At 34.0% G+C, this 12,942-nt stretch overlaps 1 long non-coding RNA gene across 1 annotated transcript in view; it reads left to right on the forward strand.

Moving 5' to 3' along the window:
- The first annotated feature begins 1,033 nt into the window (after positions 1-1,033).
- The window catches only part of LOC141277467 (uncharacterized), a 40,879-nt gene continuing 28,970 nt past the window's right edge, over positions 1,034-12,942 (forward strand). The window contains exon 1 of the long non-coding RNA XR_012328901.1: positions 1,034-1,165. This is a non-coding gene — a long non-coding RNA (uncharacterized lncRNA). The remainder of the gene's footprint in view (positions 1,166-12,942) is intronic.

Raw genomic sequence — 12,942 nt, forward strand, 5'->3', positions numbered from 1 at the left:
CTCAGTTCTATAGAGGTTTGTTGCAACTTGCAAAACCATATCCTGGAGAAGAGGGAAAAAAATCCATATTGTGTATATAATTCCCTTCAAGCACATACTATCCTGATACATTTGTTACCAGAAACAACTTTATGATTTGTGATTGGTAACCACATTTTGAAAGAAAAATGATTATCCCCCGAAAATTAGCAATAAATTTTTATCCTAAAAACCATAAAAAGCTTTGCAAACAATATATCAAACTCTGTAATATCTTCTTAATAGACATATACTGAAAAAACTAAAAATGAATTTGTACTCAAGAAGTTTTTGTCCTATTCTCTCCTAAGAAAGCCCAAAATTGAACAGAATAGGCAAGGTTCCAGGACTATTATTAAGCAACTATTACGAAGCAATTATTACCTTAGATGAACCTCTCAATAAATAACCTTTTTTTTTTTTTTTTTTTTTTGGTACGCGGGCCTCTCACTGTTGTGGCCTCTCCTGTTGTGGAGCACAGGCTCCAGACGCGCAGGCTCAGCAGCCATGGCTCACGGGCCCAGCCGCTCCGTGGCATGTGGGATCCTCCCGGACCGGGGCACGAACCCGTGTCCCCTGCATCGGCAGGCGGACTCTTAACTACTGCGCCACCAGGGAAGCCCTCAATAAATAACATTTATTAAACAACATTAGGCTGTGTGACTTGGAGAAATGCTTAGTTGTTTTAAATTTATCTATAATGAAAATTAATGGAATTAGCAATGATTGATCATCTGCTAGACACCTGGTCAGCATAAACTTCTTGTTGATAATTTTATTTCTCCCTCAGATTTTGAGGGGAATCTATTATTATCTTATTTTCACAGGTTAAATAACAGGCTCAGGGAGATTAAGGAATTTAACCAAGGTCACAGAGGTGGTCAATGGCAAAAACAGGATTTGAACAATGGTTTATCTGATAATACAACATACAGCTCTTCTTGTACACTGTATTTCCTTTTTGCCCTAAGATACAGCAAATACGGTTTCAAATTCGGCAGGTCTAACTGGACATTTTCATCAAGGAGAAAATTCCAGAACGTTTGCTGTTACACTAACTTGATGGTCTGAGAAGAACTTCATGTTGAGAGCCAGATCTCCATGTCCCAGGTTCAGCTCACTCACAAACAAGCCCTGTCCCTGAAAGGTAACTGCTGTGTTCAGTCTGCTGTTTAATGCATCCAGTGAGGTCTCACTTTTAGTTGTTTGTATCTTTTTGGTTCTAGAATATCTGTTTGTTTCTTCCTTAAAAGTCCACTTCCATATCACAGTTATTCCTTATTTATTTATTTCATTTCCTCTGTTATTTAAAATATTTAAAATCATGATTTTAATTATTTTAGATATCTTGCCATAACTCCAATATTAGAATCATCTGTAGGCTTACTACTTTTGTCTCTTTCTTTTCTCTTTTGATTATTGGTCACATTCTCTTGCCTCTTCACATGTATGGTCATTGATACTTTTTATTTTAAACCTACAGTGTATATAAAAGACTGTAGATTATTTTATTTTCTCCCGAATGGTCCCCTTTCCTTTGTTAAGCAGAGAGGATAAGAAGCTGATCACCAGGACACAATTAGAAACCAAGCTGGATCTGGGCTGGGTTACAATTATCACTACTACTCAGTCTATTTCTAGTTTGTTTCTAGTCTTCGTATGTGGCCCTCATGAATTTTTTATTGAGAGCCTGGCAGGTGTCTGTCCCCTAAGCCCCAAAGATTGCAAGACATTCTTTACTGCCTTTTTTGGGGGGTTTTCACTTAACTCTTGAGGTTTGCACCCTCACAGCTTTAAAATCTTACAGGTTATTATGAGGAGAGAACTGGCTATGTGTTTGAGGAAGGGCCTGTTCTAATTATGTCAGACCAGCTATGGCCCATCTGGTGAGAGTTTATTGATTATGTAATTGTGGTTTTATTTCACATTTTTCAGTTTACGAAAGAGTTGGCATCTCTTTACAAAATGTATCATCATTTTATTGTTCTCTCAACTGTGATATCCTTATTTTATTTTGCACATTTAAAATTATGTTTCTTGTCTTTTCCTTATAGATTGAGAATCTCTATATATTTTGAATATCAGTCCTTTGTAAGAGATATCAAATGAAAATATAATATTTCCAATTTCATGTTGTTCTTTCATTCTCTTTATCACAGTCTTTGATAAACAGAACTTCTTAGTCCTGAATTAAGTGTTCATATTAATTAATTTATTGGCTTTTTATTCTTTCATTGTTTTACTATTAACTTTTCATTACCATATTATCATAATTGTCATTGCTTTATATTATATAAATATGTGATAAAGCAACCCCTCTCACCTTGTTATCATTCCTCAAGAGGACCTTGATTTATTCATGAATGTTTATACTTACTTAATATATCTTTACATATTTAGCTTTCAAATTACACTGAAATCCTATTGGATTTTGATTGCATTGCATATAGAAACATTTGGGGAAATTTGAAACTCATTTATATAACCTTTCAAACCATGAACCTAGTATATCCTCTTATTTATTTAGAATAGGTCTTCTTAGCATCTTTTAATAAAGTTTAAAGTTTTTGTAATTTTAAAATACACACTATATTTTTAATACTCTCATAAATGGAATCTTATAAAAATATTTTTGTTGCTTTATAAAAATACATACTTATATTGATTTATTTTCACTAGTCTTTCTAAAAATTATTATTATTTTAATAAACTGTCTAAGATTCCTTTGGATTTTCTATACTGACAATTATGTCATATTTAAAGAAAGACTGTTTCTTCTTTCTAATCTTTCATACTTTATTTAATGATTTGATTTTATATTATTCCTCAAATATTTGATATACCTCACTAGTACAACCATCAGTGGCAAGAGATCTTATTCTTCTTAAATCATCTGCTCTAGAAACTTATCTATTTCATCAAAATTTCATATTTATCAGTTAAAATTGATGGGGTCAGTTTATTATATATGTTCTTTTTTCATTCTAATATTGGGCTCTCAACAAACATTTGTTAATATGTTAGTTTATTCCTAACCAATTTTTATGTCCTTACTGATTTTTGTTGTATTGTTTCTAACCTATAACTTTCTTTTTCACATTTCTTAAATTGCATGCTTAGTTCATTGATTATCAGTATTTCTCCTTTGATAATATGCAGTTGATACCATAAATTTCTCTCTGAGTACTGTTTTAGCTGCATACCATGAGTTTTTATGTTTTGTATTGTCTGTTTAAATATATATATATATATATATAAAACCTAGCTCTAGATTTGTTCTAATTTCATGATTTTTTGAATTTGTGAATCATCCAGAGGTATGGTATTATCTTTCTGTTACAGAATTTAGCCTAATTTTACTGGTTGTTACTGAGAGAAATCAATTGACATTTGGCAAAATTTGTTTATAGAATATCTTTTGTCAGGTTTCATGAGTGATTAAAAAGAACATGTATGATTCAACCATTGGGTGTGATAGCTTTTTGATCAAGTTAGCTAATTCTGTTGTTTAAATATTGTATAATCTCTTTTTCTTTTGCTTGACCAATCATATACTTAAAAGGCCATATACCTTCACTGAAGACAATTTGGGAAATGTAATAAATAAAATGCAGCAAAAATATTACTTGTAACTCACTATCCGGTGATAACATTTTAATTTTATTTTTTAATTAATCACTTAACCCCTTTTGAAATGTACTATATTATACACAGATTTCAGATACACACAGAGATAGAGATGGAGATAGAGATATAGACCACTAACCTCATCCCGTGAAAATGTGCCACCACAGCCTTAGCCAAAAGAAGTCCCGCCTGTATGTCTCTAAATTTTAGTACCTTGTCACTCTACTATTGATGTTTCTAAAACGGCTACACAGTCACTAAAGAAGACTAGTTCTCCCTATTACAGTACTTGCTTTCTGCCCGGGCAATGTCTGGATAAAGATGTAAAGTGGAACCAGAGGTTTTGGTAAACCCTATGCATGACTTCAATGAGAAACTCATCAAAGGAAAAAAGGTAGAGGTCACAATCTCTTTCTTAGTTTGAAGTCCTTTTCCCAAACAAACACGCTCTTTTCCCTTAGAGACTAACTTTGCACACCTGTGTAAGAGGCCACCTTGTTCAAATAGCAAAAGGTGTTTTTACACCTTCCCTCACTAGCAATGATTACATTACATTTGAATAACTTAAAGAGGACTCTTCAAGTTATTACTGTCATTCTTTGTCTGATGTAGATTTTCAAAAGCGAACATTTTATTAATTGGCTTGCTATCCAAAAGTAAGTTCTTTTTTGTTGTTGTTGTTCCTGTTACTTCAGTGGGAAAACATGGTTTTCCTGTCAAATTCTCACTTAGTCTCATAATAAAAGCGTTTTGTGCCATTCATCTTAAAAACCAGGTTGCTAATAAAATTCAGAATGATAAAGGATTAATTAGCACCTGTCTGAATCCTAAAGAGATTTTTATGAACCATGTTGATTTCTCTTTAGTAAGTTTGTGATAAAGCTAATGAGATGTTTTGAAGAAAAAAAATTTATTCTGACAGTTGGGAAACATAGTAAAGAAGACTTCATTCAAAGGGACTACTACAATGGGGGTTTTGCACTAGGGGAGAGAGATGGGGCTCAACTCCAAATACAGCAAGGAAAAGTGGGGACTTATAGCAGAGGGCATATTTGGGGGGATGGAAAATTACCAAAAGGGTAGGCTAATTCTTGCTAAACTGTCCTAACAGGATTCTTACTGCAGGCAGGCTAGACTGATCAGACATCACCTGGGGGATGGTGGGGAATGAGGAATTTGGTCAAGAATCCGGGATGATCAGACATCAAGAGTAGGGATTCTCTCTAAAGTGACTTGACAGGATTTTTGCTAAAACTGGACTCTACAGGGACAGAGACTGAAACCTGAGGTTGGGCCTAGTGGAGCAGAGAGCTCAGAGGAACCGAACCAAAGTTTGATCAAAGGAGAGAATTTCTGTCAGTGTGATAGTTTTATTTGCATAGAGATTGATGGCTAAGCTTGCTCCTACCTGATGTTCCAAAGAATAGTGTAAGCAGAATAAATTAATATAAATGTGAAACAGTTAAAATTCAGTTAAGACAATGACAAAATAAAAAGCCACATAAAATGGAGGGGATAGTTTTAGCAAGATTCTGTTGTATATTTGTATAATCTAGAATTGTAATGTGATAGTCCTAAAGAGAATGCTAGGGTTCATAAACTCATCCTTTGCACTTTCAAAGCAAACAGTGTTGTGACTGGATTAAAATCTAAGTTATTCAGTTCCACAGGCTACTACTTTTTATACAATAGCTGGTTAATCTTCTGTTTTCAGTCTGGCTTATTTATAACACACTGTAAACTTCAAAACATTGGGAATTATCTTTGAGCCACTCTTTTACCTTGACAGACATATACAGACATTCTTCATTGGCACAGAATTTAGTGTTGCAAATTTTTGAGAAAATATTTTTGGTAATAATTTTAAGTAACACGGATATTAGAGTCAGACAGATCAAAGTTGAGCACTTGAACTGTAATTTATTTGGTTAAAGGTTTGAAGCCAGTGATACAACCTGAGTCTTATTTTCTTCATTTGAAGATAGTAATATGAACTTATCTTGCAGGTTTATTGTGAAGATTAAGCAGCATTTTATGTATAATGTGCAGGTAACAAGACCTGACACATTGTATTTGATAAATAACTTTATTATTTTAATTTTGGCAGCAATAAGAAAGTCTTAGTCTTTATAACAGACTCGGAAGACCTAACTCCTGTATTATAGAAAATTTACTCTCTGCATTGTTCCAACAGAAGGAGACAGAGAAAAAAATACCCATCCTTGGTATTCTATTTATTTTACGTTTTGATCAGAGGAAAGGAGTAAATGCCAGGGCATCTAGCCTTTTTTCAGAATGTGTCCTTTTATTATAAACTGAGAAGGCAGTCAGTTTTCAGAACTACCATAAAACAAATAGCCATCCATTGTTACTGCCAGTTATTTTCGATTCTCCTCTGTTATTTCCATAGCCCACCTCCCTTTGGGGAAAGACTAATCCATAATAAATGTATTTCCTACACCTGAGAGGCCACACAGGTATTCACACTTTTATAGGGAGTAATATTTTCTTTTGCAGTTTCTCCCAAAGGTACTTTATGTCCTTCTAGTGCATAGCAGAAATAGTAAAATTTCAAACTCAATGAACTAAAAAAAGGTCTAAAAGCTTTAGCACTATACAAACAACTATAAATACACATTATTACATCATTTAAAATTGTTCTGTATCATTTCATGTTATTATAAAATGCCTATATTTGCTCGTATTCATATACACCACAAATAAAGTCATATAGAAAAAATAGAGTATATTAAATATGCTGTTTGTTTTTATAAAACCAAATTAGTAGGAAGTTGTAGTTTCCTAGAAAACAAGGCAAAAAAACTTTTAAACTTAAAGTTATAGAATTTTAAACAAACCTGCCAAGTGATTTTTCAGGTAGTTCTCAGATAACACTTTCAGAAAGATTTTTTCTAATTACAAATAATCAAAAATATACGTCTCAAAAGTGAGTTGACAGGTTATTGAAGGCCAAGTCTTTCAAGATTTTGCTTCTGAAGGTTACATGTGTTTCACTCTGGAAAAGTGTAGCCTAATGCATTTAAGGAGAATGATCCACACAATATATGAATAATGGTCTCCAGCCTCCCTGGAAAGGGGCTTGATAAGCTTTATATTACAATGAACATTGAAGACTTTGGTCTAATTTTTTGTCACTGGAACAATAATTGCAACAATAATTGCAAGGAAAATACAGTTGCTTATGTACCTGTAAAAATGATGTCTTCTCATATGGCTTACTGGGAACCCACATTTTAATAAAGTTATAATAGAATTAGAGGAAGGAAACTCCTAGAATAGTAGTGCAATTGGCAATTCTTATTTCATGTTGAAATGGCTTTTAAATTTTGAGATAAGACTCTTGAGTTTCAAAGTTTGGGAGGTAAGAGATGTAATAGGTTTTTATAAAAATAGAAAAATTACTTTTAGATTATCTCTGGTTTATGCATTTAATCCCAACTATGTTGTCTGAATGAGACATCACCTAAAAATAATTTTTTTAAAGTTCAACAATTTATGGATGATTGGTTCAAAATGGCATACTAAGGAAAACTGAGCTATCCATTCATTTATTCAATAAATATTTATTTGGTAACCAGTAGGTCTTGGGGAAGGTACTATAGGATATATTAAAAAACAAAAATTTTAAAGTCCCTGTTTTCATGGAATTTGAGATTATTTGAGGACTAGAGAAAAGAAATAGATTTCAAAAATAGTGATGTTAGTTATGTAAGATGAGTACAGGATTTATGGAAGTAAACATTAGAAGAAGATAACTCAAATAGAGGTACCAAGGACGTTTTTCTTTTTTTTTTTTTTTTTTGGTACAGAGTAATTATCAGATAGAAATCTTAAGCACTGATAAGAGCTAACTACAGAAAAAGAGGATGGAAAGAAATGTGTTACTAACAGAAAGCCATAGGTGAGAAAAGATTAAGGTCAGATGGTGGAAGGAAGTTTGGTTTGACAGGGGCCAGGTGTTTAAGGTGTGAGAGATGGCAGTAGAGATGCAAGAAGGACCTAAGTCAGGCAGGGTCTTGTAAAGCACAGTAAGGACTATAAAACTGAGAGCAGTGGGAACCACTGACATTTTTAAGTTAACATGACCATATTTACTTTATTTAGAAATATGTATCTAGCTACAGAATGGATACTAGGACGTAGAGAGAGAAGAATGGAGCAGAGACACCTATGAGTATGCCTGCTCTGGTGGTCTGGACTCACTTGGGGAGGTAGTATCTGTAGGTATTTGCGAGTCACTGGATGGGGTGAGTGAAAATGGAAACGTAACCAGTGGCAATTTTATTTTCATACACTTGAATGGATGTTAGTCTTCCTTGAGATAGAAAACACAAAAGAAATAATGTAATAGAGGTCGATATAGATTCGGTTTTGGACATGTTTATATTTTCTATGGGATATATAAATGAATTTGACCCATACATCACAAAATACAGGATTTAAAGCTCAGGAAAGACATAAGAAATATAGAAAACACACAGCAAAGTGGCAGACATTAATCCTGCCTTATTGGTAATTACATTAATGTAAAGGGATTAAAAACTGCAATCCAAAAGTAGACATTGACAGAATGGATTAAAAACAAACAAACACAGTATCACAGGCATTTGCATAAGTCTGAACTCATCAAATTGTACACATTAAATATGTGCAAGTCTTTGTATACCAATTATACTGCAATAAAGCTGTTAAAGTTTTTTAAAAACAAAATAATAAAGCTGAAAAAAAAAGTTTGGCTGGGAAGGGAAAAATAATAAACTAAAACAAAAATAAAGTTTAATAGGGGTCTATAGCTTAGTCTTTAGGATTGTCATCAAAGTGGAAAATAGTGTCTTTACTACCGTATATCCCTCTATACCCAACTCAGAGACAAGCAATACTAGTAATGGTGTGATTCTGACCCATTACATAAATTCTCAGGTTTCTGGTCTATATAAAGAGGACTGCAGCCTTCAGAACTCTCAGGCTTTTACGGAAAGAAGTTTTTTATATTACTTGTAACTTGAGATACTTGTAACACAGAGAGGGGGAACAAACACCATTTAAAAAATTATGCGGGTTTGTGCCTCTGTTTTTTACTTCACCCTAAAAAGTAAATACACGATGGCCTGAATGATCCAGCGACCATAATGCAAGAGGCCATTCCACTCACAAACATTACCCAGCTACCTGGTGGCTCTCCTAGAGAAGTGTGGATGATCGCTTAAAACGCTTTGGTTTCAAGGATGTTTAGAAGCTCTTCATCTCCTCCCAAAGAATTCAAGGAGACATTGAAATTGCATTTGTAATTAGTTTCCTTGGGCTTACTGTTTCCCTCACCCTATATCCTCTTACTTAAAATGTAAATTTTTTTGGAAAGTGATCTCTCGACAATTTAATGGGAATTAGTAGATGAAATCTTTTTCTTGCATGACTTTCTACACTAGGGCAACATGAAAGCACCTTAGATGGAAAATAGAGTCAGAATTGAGCTGGGTCTGGGTCAATGGGGACCACAGTAATCTTCTATTAATTCTTAAAGCTCCCAGGACTACTTATGGCCACAAATATAAACACTCTGGAGGGAAAGAATAAAGAAAGTAAGCATTCCACATTGATTTTGATCCAGGTGCATTTATATACATTTTTGAGAGGCAGTCTCAGCAGTGGCTAGAAGTGGGGTTCTGAGTCAGACTACCTTTTTTTTCCTCAATGTCCTTATGTATCTTTACTACAATACAAGAACCTTTCACATATTTTGATCCTCATAATCACCCTGCGAGGTAGGCAGGTTTCAGTTATGCATTCTAAAGAGGTATTCTATTTTTGTATTCTTACCTACATATCAGCAGAAGAGGAGACCACAAAAGCATGCATGTCGCTTGCCTAAAGCTTTTCACTGGTATATGACAGAGGCAAGATCTAATCGATTCTCAAACACTTTCTGCTAGATCACCCTGCCCCACTTGTGATTAATGTGCCCCTGGCCTCTCCTGCCTCATTTTGTAGCCCTGATTTATGTCTTTGTTTTTTATTGTGAGTAATATGTTTACAAAAAGTCAGAAAAATTATAACACTGAAGAAACGGAAACCAGAAGTGAGGTGGTCGGTGTGCAAGACTTACAGCAAGATTTTTATGTCAATTTAGCTCAACACTTCTAGTATATTCTGCCACCTAACCAGAGTGAAATCTCCTGTAGATAAAGAGAGACATCCGAGGGACTTCCAATTCATTTTGATTTTCAAATAGAGGATTTTTACTCAGGTAAACATAGACTGTTGTTACATAAATAAATAAAACAGAAGACATGGTACAGATTTTTTTTTACAAAGCATACTTCTTGGAGAAAATATAATTAAATAAAATTCTCGTCCAAAGCTCTTGTGCACTTTGAAATTTAAATTGCATGGTGAGCTTGGATTGCCAATATTTTTCATGCTGTTTCTTTCCAGAGCTGATGGTGCCTTCCATTCACTACAGACAGAAAGGGACTATGAAGCTTTAGAAGGTTATGTGCAGGTGTGCAGCTGTTGATCCCAGCCTAGAAGATATACTTTGTATAACCAGCAAGATTATCCAAAACCCAACTGTGACACCATGGTGTTAGAGTAGTTTCAGAAAGATTAGTCAAGGGAAGGGAGTTTTATTTTTTTGCTCATCCAACGCTCATGGTGCTTTTAGTTAAACACAGTCAAGAGGATAAACTGCAAAGTAATTAAGAGGAGGTCTGAACCCAGATTTGTTCAGCTTGCTTCTTAGAATAGTTAATATTAACTGACCTTTATAGTAAGATTCACTTAACTTGGCAAATGCATGAAAACTAAACTGCATAAGCTTTTCTAGACTTACACTCACTCTAGGATTGGGGAAAATGACTCAAGTCTAAGAAACATTTTGTTTAATTTTGAGATGTTTCACAAAGTCAGACTATGAAAAAAGTTGACTTTAAAAGCATGAGCCATACATTTTGTTTTTCTTGAAATACGATAATTTGAAGAAGGAATCGATTATTTTAATAAATAAAATCAGTAGACATAATTACTCCTCTAAGCATTTCTCCTGAAATGAATGGGTAGTGACAATTTGTGAGGATATTTTCATTGACTTTGTTATATTACCTGACAGTTTAAGAAACATCAGAAGATATTGCTTAAACTACTCATTCAAATTCAGCTTAGCATTGTATGCCTACTTCAGGGGCCCCCAATTCCTAGAGGCTCGGTTCAAAGACAAATAGGTGATGAACGGTTGAACCACAGAAATAGGTGGAGACAATGTCATGTCTTTAATCCAGACCCAATTAAGTTTTAAATGTTCTTTCATTGCATTGATTGAAATGGGAGTTTTCCTCCTGCCTCTCCTACACCATTTTGACATGATTCCCCGAGAAAAATCAGAAGTAGAAAGGAGCTCCCTTTATTCATGGTGATCATGCAAAAGAGTACATTATTAACATCAGGTGTGCAGCCCTGGAAAAGCATGGACCTATGTGTTTTAGCCTCAGGGAAGCATGGAGCTTGGGATAAAAAGGTTAACAGCTTAAAAAAATCATTTTAAACAAACTCCATCCTTTGTTTTCATGCTTACAAAGATGAAAGGATGTAACACATAGTCCATGGCAATCTTTGCAAAAGTCTGGCTTCTCACATCCTTATTTGTATCCATAGACTGTGAGGTCTGGAATCAGCCGGGCCAAATTCACTATCATTCACAAGTGCCAGTGATGAGCTGAGTGTTTTACGTATCAGTAATCCTCACCCCAGTGATCACGATATCCCCAGTTTTTAAAGATGAGTTAACTACAGCAGAGAAATGTAACTTGCACAGATTCACACAGCCCCAATGTTCAAAATGTGTAATTTCAAAACTCACGCTTAAAAACCACACTATGCTGACTCATCATTCTAAAAGCCCAATTTTGTAATTTGGGAAAGAGGCTATTTCAAAATGTTTCTAGTCCTCAAATTCATTGACAAATATTTTCATTTCCTTCTCTCTATCTATACACACACACACACACCGACTGTGGAGTACAGATATGTGTATCTATAGCTATAGATAAACATATATGAATATAAATATAATGTTTCTCCTTTATTGTCTCGTTTTTATGTGATTTTTTTTTAATGGGCTGTTAGCTCCCTTTTTTCTTTTTTAAAAATATATCCAGTTTATAATCATTTCACTTAAAACAGTAATTGTTAGCTTTGCTTGTTCACTCCTGGAGTCACAACTTTTCTCTTTGTCTCTGGCTTTGCATTATTTTTCCATCTGTACCACATCTCTCTTGTGCAGGAGCCAGAGTAAAGAGAAGAATATTTAAGAGGAAGATAATGAATAGGAGAATGAGAGTTCATGTTTACTGAATTTAATTCTCCGAATTTTTTAATATTATTATATATATTTTACTTTAAAGAGTAGTATAGAGCTATTTATTATAAAATGTTACCCTGAAATTTGACAATAAGTGAAAAATCTAAATGCAAAATCAACAATTTTCAACTGCTTAAATAAGAGAAAATGTAAAAAGAAAATATTTAAAACATTAAAATAAGTTAGTTTTTCAATGGTCATAAGTTTTAGAAAAGATAAATAATTCATAAAAGCTCAAGAGATTTACTTCTTCCTCTTTCTTAAACATATGCAAGACATTACTTTACTTTTGAATCAGGAAGGAATAAACAAATGAATTGCAGGACACCCAGTTGGTGTCAGAGAATTTGGTGTCAGAATGTAAATTCCTAATAGAAAATTTGTCTATAAAACACAAGAATTTACACGAACATTTAATCTTTCATTCATGGCCAATAACTTTAGTGTCAGTCACTATTATAATATTTAAATATGGTCCTTATTTTTGGAAAGAAATATTTTAATATATTATAATAATGGTTGAATCTAAAGTTATTGGCTATGAATGAAAGACTAAGTGTTCTTGTAAATACTTGTATGTATTTACATGAACAATTCAATTCTGACAGTAACTAACTGGACAGACCCACAGGTTAAGAGCAAAATCCTTCACAAGAATGCCCTTACTTTAGATGCCAGCTGCAAGTCTTGGATGTCTCCAAGCCCCCCGCACTTCAACCCAGCCAGCTACAAAAAGGGGCTTCCCACAACCCTCTCACATTTGATATTTTGCTAAAAAGACTCTGTACTCAAAAAAGCAATATACTTATAATTACCATTTTACTATAAAATATAAGAATAAACAGCCAGATAAAGAAGTGCAAATGGCAGGGTCTGTGCACAGGAGCTTATGTACCTGTAGGGTCATTGTCTATTACTGTCCT

The sequence above is a fragment of the Tursiops truncatus genome, chromosome 21 (genome assembly GCF_011762595.2).
Source record: "Tursiops truncatus isolate mTurTru1 chromosome 21, mTurTru1.mat.Y, whole genome shotgun sequence".
NCBI lineage: Eukaryota > Metazoa > Chordata > Mammalia > Artiodactyla > Delphinidae > Tursiops > Tursiops truncatus.